We start from the raw sequence: 13,950 nt of genomic DNA, 5'->3' as shown, positions 1-13,950 counted from the left end.
AAGCCAACCCCCAACATTCTCAGAACTTCTATTAATGCTCCGGACAGAAGAAGATAGACTGGCAGCTAAAGCTACACGGATGAAGAAACACCTTGGCTCAACCCGGCAGCGGGTTGTGGCGCACTGTCAAAAGACTTGCACCTGTAGTGAGCTACAGGCAGTGACTCAATCTGATTCTGACCCGTTGACAGATCTGAGGAAGCAAGTTGCATCCCTACAGAGTCAGCTTACTAATTTGATGGCAAAGAAACAGAAGAAAAGCTCGAAGCCTAAGGACAAGGCCGAGTGTGATTTACGTGAGATGGCTATGGCAACACCTAGCATCAAGGTCACAAGTGCGAAGCCTGCCAACTTGCGGCAGAGCACCCAGCCAAAACCATGGTACTGCTTCAAGTGTGGTCAGGATGGCCACATCTCAGCAAGTTGCAGTAATGACCCAGACCCCACTCTTGTCGCTGATAAGAGGAAGCAATTGAGAGAGAAGCGTCGCATTTGGGAGATGCAAAACACTCCATCTGCTGACCAGGATTTTTAGACGCAGTCTCAGTTGTGGGGCAAACTGGGACTGAAGCAGGTCAACATCGTCCCGCTAAATCTGGAAGTCAAGCTAAACCAAGAGCACAGGCCACTTTGAGGCAATCCCATGTTGGAGAACAACCTTTCAGACTACCTAAGAGGCTCATAGGCACAAAGAGTACAGGTCAAGTCACGATCAAAGGTAAGGTGTGCAGTTGTCTCCTTGACACAGGTTCTCAAGTGACCACTGTCACCAAGTCCTACTATGACCAGTATTTGTCTGAGCAACAGATAGAGCCACTACATGACCTTCTGGAGGTTGAAGGGGCCAATGGGCAGCTTGTACCTTACCTGGGTTATGTTGAGATTGGAATCACCTTTCCTAAAGACTTTCTTGGTGCTGAACTAGAAGTCAAAACGCTAGCTCTAGTAGTCCCAGACACCGGGACATTAACGAAGTCTTGTGTATTGATAGGAACAAACACTCTTGATGTAGTGTATGAAATGTACAGAGAGGCAAACCCAGAGGGCTACCATCCCATTCCTCATGGGTACAGAACCGTACTCAAAGTACTGGAGTTGCGGCAAAAGCAAGGTTCAGATGAAAACGTTGGATTAGTGAGGATGCGTGGCAAGGATGAAGTGAACGTCCCAGCTGGGAAAACAGTCGTTCTTGAGGGGACAGTATCAATCAAGGAATTTTACACTGAGAGATCTGCCCTGTTGGAATATCCTTCAGTATCTTCCCTGCCTGGGGGGCTTTTGGTGCAAACCTGTCTCCTTGACTTGCCAAATAACCAGTTGTGCAAGCTACCTGTAGTAGTTTCCAATGAGTCAGAGCATGACATTACCATCCCAGCAAAGAGTGTGATTGCAGAACTCAGTGCAATACAGACTGTCCTATCTCACAAACAAATTGTGAGTGAGCCATCAGAGTGTGAACCATCCAGGACCTCTAGTGTGACATTTGACTTTGCCGACTCTCCCATCCCTTCTGACTGGAAAGACCGCATTACTCAAAAGCTGAGCAGTATGCCAGAGGTCTTCGCCCAGACTGATCTGGATTTTGGAAGGACGGACAAGGTCAAACACCACATTAAGCTATCAGATGAGACACCATTCAAACACAGAGCCCGACCGATTCACCCGCACGACATAGAGGCTGTTCGAAAGCATTTGCAAGAGCTTCTCGCAACTGGAGTAATCCGCGAGAGCGAGTCCCCATTCTCTTCGCCAATTGTTGTGGTCAGGAAGAAGAACGGTCAGGTACGTCTGTGTGTTGACTACCGTAAGTTAAACTTACAAACAGTGAAAGATGCATACGCCCTCCCAAGACTGGATGACACCTTCACCGCACTCTCAGGTTCCAAGTGGTTCAGTACACTCGATCTTAAATCCGGCTATTATCAGATCGAAGTTGCAGAGAGTGACAAGCCCAAGACTGCCTTTGTCTGTCCACTAGGTTTCTGGGAGTTCAACCGTATGCCACAGGGAGTGACAAACGCGCCAAGTACTTTTCAGAGGCTTATGGAGAGATGCATGGGAGACATAAATCTGAAGGAAGTTGTTGTTTTCCTGGATGATCTCATAGTTTTCTCGAAAACCCTTGAGGAGCATGAAGCCAGACTCATGAAAGTCCTGGAACGCTTAAAGGAGTATGGCTTAAAGCTGTCCCCCGAGAAGTGCAAGTTCTTCCAGTCCTCAGTTCGGTACTTGGGGCATGTTGTTTCTCAACACGGAGTAGAAACTGACCCAGAAAAGACAGCCACACTTAAAACTTGGCCAGTCCCTCAGAACCTTAAGGAGCTGAGATCCTTCCTTGGGTTCTGTGGATATTACAGACGGTTTGTTAAAGGCTACTCAAGTATTGTGAAACCGCTGAACGATCTAACGTCCGGTTATCCACCACTGAGGAAGCATTGCAAATCAAAAGGGAGGAGTAATCAGTATCATGATCCAAAGGAGCCGTTTTATGGGCGGTGGACCCCTGCATGCCAGAAAGCATTTGAGACTATCATTGACAAGCTAACGTCGCCTCCAGTCCTGGCCTTTGCTGACCCAAAGCTGCCTTACATCCTTCATACGGATGCGAGCACTATGGGCCTTGGAGCAGCCTTATACCAGGAGCAGGAGGGACAGCTGCGGGTTATCGCCTATGCGAGTAGAGGTTTGTCAAGTAGTGAGTCCCGCTATCCAGCACATAAGCTCGAGTTTTTGGCTTTAAAGTGGGCTGTAACAGAGAAGCTGAGTGACTACCTCTATGGCAATCAGTTCACCGTTGTCACAGACTCAAACCCTCTGACCTACATCCTCACCTCAGCAAAACTCGATGCAACCAGTTACAGGTGGTTGGCGTCCCTCTCTACCTTCAATTTCAGACTCCAGTATCGTTCTGGAAAACAAAATGGAGATGCCGATGGACTCTCGCGTCGTCCTCATGGCAGGCTACCTGATGACCTTACATCTCAAAAAGAGAGAGACCGGATATGCCAGTTCGCAAAACAACATCTGTCAGATCCAGACAATATTGACTCAGTCGATCAGGACGTTGTTCATGCTATCTGTGAGAGACAGTTTGTTTATCATTCAACCACCTCTGAAGCTTTGGGTGATGATGCAGGTATAACCCTTGTCGAAAGTCTTGCCATTTCTGGAGATGCTATACCTGACAGCTTTGAGCAGGAAGAAACATTGGGAGGCTTACACATCATTCCCCACCTGTCACCGGCAGATCTCAGAGACAGCCAGAGATCTGATCGGTGCATCAGACATGTTATTACCCAGATGGAGAGTGGGGAGAAACCCCCTCCCACATTGAGGAAAGAACTTCCAGACGTAGTCCTGTTGCTGAGAGAGTTGAACAGGTTCGAGCTGTGCAATGACATTCTCTACAGAACACGAAGAGAAGGCGGTAATAAACATTACCAGTTGGTCTTACCTGAAGACCTGCGAGAGTCTGTGTTGACAAGCCTACATGACAATATGGGTCATATGGGAATAGAGCGCACACTCGATCTGGTCAGAGCCAGGTTCTATTGGCCAAGAATGTCCTCAGATGTGGAGAAAAAGATAAAGACCTGCCACAGGTGTGTGCGCAGGAAAACGTTACCTGAGAAGGCTGCACCTTTGGTGAATATCATGACGACAAGACCCCTCGAGCTAGTCTGCATGGATTTCCTATCCATTGAACCAGACAGCAGTAATGTGAAAGATGTTCTTGTCATCACAGATCATTTTACTAAATATGCAGTCGCTATCCCAACATCGAACCAAAAAGCTCGGACTGTCGCAAAGTGTCTGTGGGACCATTTCATAGTACACTATGGCATTCCTGAAAAATTACACAGCGATCAAGGGCCTGATTTTGAGTCTCAGTTGATCAAGGGGCTGTGTGAAGTAGCAGGCATACAGAAGATTCGGACTACGCCGTACCACCCCAGGGGCAACCCGGTGGAGCGTTTTAACCGAACACTCTTAAGTATGCTTGGAACTCTGGAGAACAAAGACAAGTCACATTGGAAGGATTTTGTAAAGCCTTTAGTTCATGCGTACAACTGTACCAAGAACGAGGTAACTGGATTCACACCGTATGAGCTGATGTTTGGGCGTCAGCCACGGTTGCCTGTCGATTTGGCTTTCGGTTTACCTGTGAGAGAACAACAAAACAAGTCACACTCCCAATATGTTAAGGACCTCAAATCCCATCTTGAGGAGAGCTATAGAATAGCTACACGGAGTGCTGCAAAGGTAGCCGAAAGGAACAAAACCAGATTTGACAAACATGTGACCACATCTACCTTGGAAATCGGGGACCGAGTGCTGGTCAGGAACATACGCATTCGAGGAAAACACAAACTCGCCGATAAATGGGAGCAGACCGTCCATGTGGTGGTGAAACGAGCTGGAGACCTCCCTGTCTACACCGTTAAACCAGAGGGCGGGGATGGCCCCATACGCACCCTACACAGAGACCTCTTACTCCCTTGTGGGTTCCTCTCTGCAGCCAAGGAAGTGAAACCTGAACAACCAGAACCCAAGAAAAGGCCCAGAACGCGACGGACCACTCAGAAAGACAATGAAAGAGCAGATCACCCCTCGGACGAGGATGATATTGTTTCAGTCCACTGGTTTGCAGATAGATCAGTGCCAAATGACTCGGCGTACATTGTCAAGCGAGATCTTCTGCTGACCCATAAATCAAGTCTTGGTCAAGATGATGTGACTGCAGATCAAGACAAGTTGGCTGGTAATGCTCCAGCTTGTGCAGACACCATCTCCGATGTTGTTCCAGCCAGTCATGCTGACCATAACCAACCTTATGACAATCAGATTGCGAGTTATGGAGAAGCCTTGTATGGGGAAGACTTACCCGGAAATGACGAACCTGAAAAGGACAGAGACTTACCCGGAAATGACGAACCTGAAAAGGAAAGAGACTTACCCGGAAATGACGAACCTGAAAAGGAAAGAGACTTACCTTCTACGGATCGCCCTGACATGAGGGATGAACAAATCCTACTTCTTTCGGACATGTTAGGGAGTGATGAGGAAGGAGAGGACTTGATATTTGACAGGGAAACAGTAAACAAAGAGAGAGATGAACAAACAAGCAAAGAAATTCCTGTTCGAAGATCAGAAAGAAGTCGCCAGCCACCAAAAAGGCTAGACTATGCTGAATTGGGAAATCCCCTTGTCACTGTGGTCAAATCATTATTTCAGGGTTTAACCACAGCTTTCATTGACTCTTTAAATTCTAAAGCTGAATTATTGTTCTTAGATGATGCAGTTCACAGTAGACATGCAAAGGGACTTGCATGAATTCAAGAGGGGAGGGTGTAACCCAGTTCCTAAAATCATCTCAAACAGAAAGAGAAGAAAAATTAAAACATTTAATGTTCATTGTTCTGTTCTTACTGTCCCTGTTAATGAAAGTGAAATGAGATCAAAATATTTATTTAAACATAGAAGGGATGCAGATTATATATGATATGCTCTGGTCAAACAAGGGTTAAGTTTTCTCAGAGGGTTGATGAGCTCTGATGAGAGCCTATTGTTTTACTCCACTCCTCACATGTCAGCCAATCGGTGAAGCTCTAGGCAGCTCTTGTCCCTCCTTAGTACCAGCTCCCAAGTTTTCAGTCTCTTGCTTCTACAGCCGAACAGAGCAGACGGACTAAAACTTTTGTTATCGGTAAGCTGGAGAAATTAACCTCTAACGAGTTAAAAGAAATACCATCTAAACTGATATTTTTCACAAATTATGTATTTGCACTTGTTGTTGTCAAGGGCAGAGCGAAACCGGAGGGTTTACTGAGCTGTGGCTCCATGTAAATGCTGAGCATCCACTCGACGGCGGTAAGCTAAATGTGGCTAATCAGACACGTGATGTGCGGAGTGTGGGTACAGTTGTTCGATGTCTCTGAAACGCTGTTGTTATGCTAGTTAGATCGTTAACTAAGTCATTAACATGTGAAAAGCTGTAAATGGTTAAAGCAGCTAAAAATAACTTTATGAGAGATAATTGTAAGCAGACTTTATCCTGCTTCCTGTTTAAATTTTGATGTCAATCAGTTGTTTTACAATACTCAGTATTGAACACTTGGAGGTAATTTTTAGTGTATTTCCACTTGTACTGGTAGGCCTATGGTACAAGCGGGATTAAGCACGTCTATTTTAATACTCCTATTTGTGGACTGAGTCCTTGTGTTTACGTGTTATTGAAATTGATTATTTGCACTTTGTTCAATTTCTGATAAGCATTTGCATATTATTCCATTTCTTAAAAGGGGTAATATACTTATTTATTTGTGATTAGATATATATGTACAGTGAGTTTATTTTGATCGATGTAATTAATGTTTACAATGAAAGTGAATTATATGGTGACTATAATTCCTGAATGTTTAAAACCTTGTAGATAATCTTTAATGTTACTGCAGGTTACAAATAATTGAACCTTGATACTGTGAAATTTTGGATATTGATACTTTGACCTTTGAAACTTGATATTTTAATGTTGTACAACATGACTGAACTGATGATGATTGAATTGATGATAGCTGATCTGAATAGTAGTTACTGCACTGTGACACTACTTTAGTTTAATTTGTGAGAGTTATCCTTAAAGGGCACGTGACATATATTTGGCCATTGTTTATAGGTCAGGTTTTTATATGGGACGAATCCAAAGACCAGGTCAGCAATTCCAGAACCCAGAGTGTTCCAGTGTTCACTGGATGGCGAGCCAACCCAAGATCCTAGGAGACGATATACATATACACGCACACTCATTTGCACATTGATGGACTACAGTCCTCTACTGTACAAGTAGTACGGTAGGACAGACAATCACACACATACTCCTTGTCAGATGAATTCTATGGGCCCCACCGGTACCATTTGGACTTAAAAAAGACTAATTCTTTTACTTGTGCACAATTTTATTTAATTCTATTTTTTTTTGCTACTTTGGGGGAAATTTTTATACTTGACATTCTGTTAAAACCTGTTGTAATACTGTGTTGTTTACAAATTTCTTTTGCAAGGCTTAACATCACTAAAGTACTTTTAAAGCCACATAACTGTGTTTGTCTGGTTTCTCTGCCATTCGTGTACCAGAGCTCTAAGAGTCGTTCTCAGTCTTCTGACACTAGCCCAAATTGCTTATTACTTTGGTAATTATCCATCGGTACTTTATGTAACTCCACGTAAGTGCTACACTTTCATGTTTAAATAAATATATTTTGTTTCACTGTCATTGCAGAAGGACAGTAAGAGCAGAAACAATGAACATGACATGTTTACTTTTTTCTTTTTTTAAAGATGATTTTAGGAACTGGTTAATGGTGTTCTTGTTTTCTTCCCCCTCAATGGTGAAAACAAAATTCCATACAAATCAAATCTCAGCCTCTTGCACCATCTTGTGGACAGTCAAACATGAGTAGCAAAGTAATATTTGTTAATATAAGCAGGCACAGGTGGCTGTTCAATTTACTGCATTCCTGCTGTCATATTTATGCCATTACACACCACAAACTGTCCAAACTAAAACACAAACATTCAACACTGGCTGGCATGTTTTGTATAGAAGGAGCTCAGTTTTCTGGCATCATGCTGTTGTGTTTCAGGTCCAGGCCTGGCGTTCATTGCATACCCTCAGGCTGTAGCCATGATGCCCCTGCCTCAACTGTGGTCCATCTGTTTCTTTGTTATGCTCATTCTCTTGCGTCTTGATTCACAAGTAAGACACACACAACTTTGAAACTTTGCATTTATGCGTTGCTATTTACTAAGTGTTTTGTCCATTTTCTGCACAGTTTGTTGCCATGGAAGTAGTGATGACGTCCTTTGTCGATATGTTTCCCAAAGTGTTGCGCAGAGCTGGCCGAAGGGAGATTTTTCTCCTTCTCTACTGCCTGATATGTTTCTTCTCTCAGCTTGTCATGGTTACTGAGGTCTGTATGTAATGTATCACTGGCAGAAAATGTTTTAGAAATGTGTGTAGGGGTCTGAAAGAAAATGTTTAAAAATTATATATCCTAAGTTTCTGATTTTAGATTTTAAAACTAAACACATATGAAATATCTGTGTCATTGTGTCTAGGGAGGAATGTTTGTGTTCCAGTTGTTGGACTACTATGCTTGTAATGGAGCCTGCATCCTCTTCCTATGTGTGTTTTGAACTCTGGCACTGGGTTGGATATTTGGTAGGTGTGCTCTTCCATATCGTTCCCTAGTGATGTCGTGGTGATGACATGATCAGGGAAATTTTCTCAGATTTATCTTTTGGACACTATAGACATTATAGTGCCGTTTAACACCAAGTGTGATCAATATATGTTGTTTATCTTGTTTGTTTTCCTATTAAGGAGTAGATCGGCTGTATGACATAATAAAGGACATGACAGGAAAACACAAGCCAACTACTTCTTTAAACTCTGCTGGCTCTACCTCACACCACTGGTCTCACTGGTGAGTTGGGCTTTAAGTATTAGGATACCAACACTCAATTCTCCACCAACTAAACCATCTCCTTTTGATTTCTCAGGGCTCTTTTATATGTTCTTTAATTGAGTACCAGCCTCTGACCTTTAATCGGTGGTACATCTATCCATCCTGGGCATATGTGCTGGGGTGGATACTGGCCCTCTCCTCCATCCTGCTTGTTCCAGGATGGGCCCTGTATAAGCTGGGCACTGAGACTGGGACTCTAAGTCAGGTGGGATGATTGTGGTATAAGATTAAATACAGTGTGGGAAATAATTATTTTATCCCCTTCTGAATTTGAAAGTTTGTTCACTTAGAAAGAAATGAACAGCCTTTATTTTTTATGGTTGTTTCATTTTAATAAAGACACAATATCAACCCCAAAATTAATAAAATAACACATTACGTGAAAGTTATAAATGATTTGTATGTCACTGTTTTAAATACAGTGGGGCAAAAAAGTATTTAGTCAGCCACCGATTGTGCAAGTTCCCCCACCTAAAATGATGACAGAGGTCAGTAATTTGCACCAGAGGTACACTTCAACTGTGAGAGACAGAATGTGAAAAAAAAAAACCATGAATCCACATGGTAGGATTTGTAAAGAATTTATTCGTAAATCAGGGTGGAAAATAAGTATTTGGTCAATAACAAAAATACAACTCAATACTTTGTAACATAACCTTTGTTGGCAATAACAGAGGTCAAACGTTTACTATAGGTCTTTACCAGGTTTGCACACACAGTAGCTGGTATTTTGGCCCATTCCTCCATGCAGATCTTCTCGAGAGCAGTGATGTTTTGGGGCTGTCGCCGAGCAACACGGACTTTCAACTCCCGCCACAGATTTTCTATGGGGTTGAGGTCTGGAGACTGGCTAGGCCACTCCAGGACTTTCAAATGCTTCTTACGGAGCCACTCCTTTGTTGCCCGGGCGGTGTGTTTTGGATCATTGTCATGTTGGAAGACCCAGCCTCGTTTCATCTTCAAAGTTCTCACTGATGGAAGGAGGTTTTGGCTCAAAATCTCACGATACATGGCCCCATTCATTCTGTCCTTAACACGGATCAGTCGTCCTGTCCCCTTGGCAGAAAAACAGCACCATAGCATGATGTTTCCACCCCCATGCTTCACAGTAGGTATGGTGTTCTTGGGATGCAACTCAGTATTCTTCTTCCTCCAAACACGACGAGTTGAGTTTATACCAAAAAGTTCTACTTTGGTTTCATCTGACCACATGACATTCTCCCAATCCTCTGCTGTATCATCCATGTGCTCTCTGGCAAACTTCAGACGGGCCTGGACATGCACTGGCTTCAGCAGCGGAACACGTCTGGCACTGCGGGATTTGATTCCCTGCCGTTGTAGTGTGTTACTGATGGTGACCTTTGTTACTTTGGTCCCAGCTCTCTGCAGGTCATTCACCAGGTCCCCCCGTGTGGTTCTGGGATCTTTGCTCACCGTTCTCATGATCATTTTGACCCCACGGGATGAGATCTTGTGTGGAGGCCCAGATCGAGGGAGATTATCAGTGGTCTTGTATGTCTTCCATTTTCTGATGATTGCTCCCACAGTTGATTTTTTCACACCAAGCTGCTTGCCTATTGTAGATTCACTCTTCCTAGTCTGGTGCAGGTCTACAATACTTTTCCTGGTGTCCTTCGAAAGCTCTTTGGTCTTGGCCATGGCGGAGTTTGGAGTCTGACTGTTTGAGGCTGTGGACAGGTGTCTTTTATACAGATGATGAGTTCAAACAGGTGCCATTCATACAGGTAACGAGTGGGGGACAGAAAAGCTTCTTACAGAAGACGTTACAGGTCTGTGAGAGCCAGAGATTTTCCTTGTTTGAGGTGACCAAATACTTATTTTCCACCCTAATTTACGAATAAATTCTTTACAAATCCTACCATGTGGATTCATGGTTTTTTTTTTCACATTCTGTCTCTCACAGTTGAAGTGTACCTCTGGTGCAAATTACTGACCTCTGTCATCATTTTAAGTGGGGGAACTTGCACAATCGGTGGCTGACTAAATACTTTTTTCCCCCACTGTAAGTCTTTGATCCCAAAGCAAAAATGGGAGTATATTGTTCGTGGCAAGCAAGGTGATTGAACATTTCTTGTTGGTAGTCACCAGATTTGCACACTTGCTAGGAAGGATTTTGATCCACTCTTCTTTACAGAAACTTCCTAATTCGTTTAGATTTAAAATGTGCTTATTTAGGTGCTGCTTTCTTACCTTGGAAGTATGTTTTGAGTGACTGTCATGTTGAAAGGACCCATCTTCAGTGTTCTGACTGAACGAAGGAGGTTGCCGTCCATGATTTTATGATACATGGCTCCAGCCATTGTCCCCTCAATACTATGAAGTCATCCTGTAACCTACCTTACTGTTTATTTCTTTGTGAGCAAATTTTTAAAATTCAAATAATTATGCACCCCACTGTATATTGTTAAACAAAAATGTATAGCTTACGTGCCTACACTGTAATTTTTAATCACAATATGCAGCCATCCAGCTAACTAAATGTAGCTGCCTATGACAAGATTTTAATGACTCACATCGCAGCTTGTTATGTTGTAGCCTTTCAGAATTGTTATTAAACTTTGTCACAAACCTGTTTATGTATACTTCCTACATTTTGTAGCGTTTCCATCATCTTTGCCAGCCAAATCTTGAAAACTCAGCGAACCAAAGGATAGAAACTGGGGAGCAGAGCATCAGAGAAGAACTTCTGCTGTAGTTCAAACTCAACAGAGAGAAAAAGGTCATCAGGTCCTTTGGTTTTTGCTACAATTTGGAGCTGAATGTGATGTGGCTTTCCCTGTTTACCTTTATACAACTGATTGTATAAAAGATAAAATGTTAAAATTTAAATTGCAAATGAGATTGATTTAATGGTATCCACCAAGAAGTGTAAAAAATACAAAGAGCTGATTGAGTTACAACTTTAGTTTTGTCTGAAGCACTTAGAGCAAGAAATCAACAAAACATAAAGGCCCAGATGTGGACCGTATAAAGAAATTTAAGTTTTCATTTTTATATATCAGTCCTTTTTCATGTATGCCTTGTTCCAGTATATAGTATCCAATTTATCTTCGATGAGAGATATTGACATGGACCTTGTTAAGCCAGGTGATGTCTGTAAATATCACACTCATGATCCTCACTCATAGGTTTGGGCAGCACGGGGGGCACAACCTGGGGACCCTTACTGGATCCATGCTCTGGCCAAAACCCCTGACCAACTGTTCGAAAGACTGTGGTGTTGCCACTACACTATCGAGCTGCTATTTTTAATTCCAAAGTGGTTACAATGGTAAGAAGAGCATTAGGAGTTGTAACCCCAGAACTGGAAGACTGACTCCAACACATTCCAGGCACGAAATCAAAGGTCTCTGTGGACAACAAATTCCCAAGCCTCTGGTAGAGGACCCAAACTCGTGAAGATGTCTCACACATCTCACACGCACAAAATGGAGGACATGCAAATCAATTTAGGTTACTTATACTTTATCTTTTAGTAGGGTTAAGTTAACTGGTGATTCTAAATAGCTCCTACATGTCTCTCTGTGTTAGCCCAGCAACAGACTGGTGACTTGTTCAGGATGTAGCCTGCCTCTCGTCAAATGGTGGTTTCGATAGGATCCAGCCTATATTTTCTCCCCATTACAATAAAACTACCATAAAAACCATATTTAGTATGATGCCTAGCAACCACCCATTTAATATAGATAAGAACCTTAAGAAGTCTAAGCCATTCCTGTGTGCCAAGTATGATCGCTGAACTCCAGACTGTGTAGGAGCTGGCAGTCCAAAAAAAAAAAAAAAAAAAAAAATCATCACACACAGACAGACTTCATGTGTTATGATAAGATGGTAAATATCGTTTTCATATAATTTGTAAATGATTAAGTAACTAAAACATTCAGGCCACATAGAGACCATTGTCATTGGCCTCATTCAAGATGGTGATGAGTCTGCATACTGGCAGGAAGTTGAGCGGCTGGTACTCTGGTGCAGTCAGCACAATCTGGAGCTGAACACTCTTAAGACTGTAGAGATGACAGTGGACTTCAGGAGACATCCCTCAACTCTGCTCCCCCTCACCATATCAGACAGCCCTGTGTCAACTGTGAAGACCTTCAAGTTCCTGGGTACCACCATCTCCCAGGACCTGAAGTGGGAGACCAACATCAACTCCATCCTCAAAAAGACCCAGCAGAGGATGTACTTCCTGAGACAACTGGGGAAGTACAGTCTTCCACAGGAGCTGCTGATCCAGTTCTACACTGCGGTCATTGAGTCTGTCCTGTGCTCCTCCATCACAGTCTGGTATGGAGCAGCCACTAAACAGGACAGGAGCAGACTGCAGCGGACTGTACGGGCAGCAGAAAGGATCATCGGCACCCCCCTGCCCTCCATCCAGGATCTGTACCTCTCAAGAACCAGGAAACGGGCAGGGAAAATCATCGCAGACCCCTCACACCCTGCACACAGACTTTTTGATCTGCTGCCCTCTGGCAGACGGTACAGAAGCCTGCAGACCAGGACCACCCGACACAGGAACAGTTTCTTTCCCCTCGCCATCTCCCTTCTTAACAGTTGACCTGTCACACTGCTCCCACTGCCAGACTGCAACTGCACCTTATGTACATTTTGTAGTATTCATTCCACCTCATTCATTTCTGTATTTTATGTATATACGTTTAGATTCGTTATTTATAGTTGGTTTACATAGCTTTGTGTATGTATGTGTAATGTGTATATATAGACACTTGTGTGTGTGTGTGTGTGTGTGTGTGTGTGTGTGTGTGTGTGTGTGTGTGTGAGATTTACATTGCTGTGCTTGAGAGCCACCATCTACCGGAACCAAATTCCCTGTATGTGTCTGCACATATACTTGGCCAATAAACACGATTCTGATTCTGATTTTAAGCTTTATGAAAGCGCCATGCATATGCCTAAAATCCCATTCTGGTACAGTGCTTAGACCCTAGAGGAGTAAAATAACCAAAGGGGGTGCCACATCTGGTCTATACTTTGATTAAATATCAAGGACCAATGGTATAAATTGCTCACTCTTTCCAACGGCCTCTGTACATACAGTGGGGCAAAAAAGTATTTAGTCAGCCACCGATTGTGCAAGTTCCCCCACTTAAAATAATGACAGAGGTCAGTAATTTGCACCAGAGGTACACTTCAACTGTGAGAGACAGAATGTGAAAAAAAAAAATCCATGAATTCACACGGTAGGATTTGTAAAGAATTTATTCGTAAATTAGGGTGGAAAATAAGTATTTGGTCACCTCAAACAAGGAAAATCTCTGGCTCTCACAGACCTGTAACGTCTTCTGTAAGAAGCTTTTCTGTCCCCCACTCGTTACCTGTATGAATGGCACCTGTTTGAACTCATCATCTGTATAAAAGACACCTGTCCACAGCCTCA

This window comes from Aulonocara sp. 'chitande type north' Nkhata Bay, linkage group LG14, assembly GCF_057382095.1.
Source record: "Aulonocara sp. 'chitande type north' Nkhata Bay isolate Kocher_YH1m ecotype deep benthic linkage group LG14, A_spYH_male_GT1.1, whole genome shotgun sequence".
Taxonomy (NCBI): Eukaryota; Metazoa; Chordata; class Actinopteri; order Cichliformes; family Cichlidae; genus Aulonocara; species Aulonocara sp. 'chitande type north' Nkhata Bay.
The sequence above is the reverse complement of the archived record's forward strand: the minus strand, read 5'-3'. Positions refer to the sequence as shown.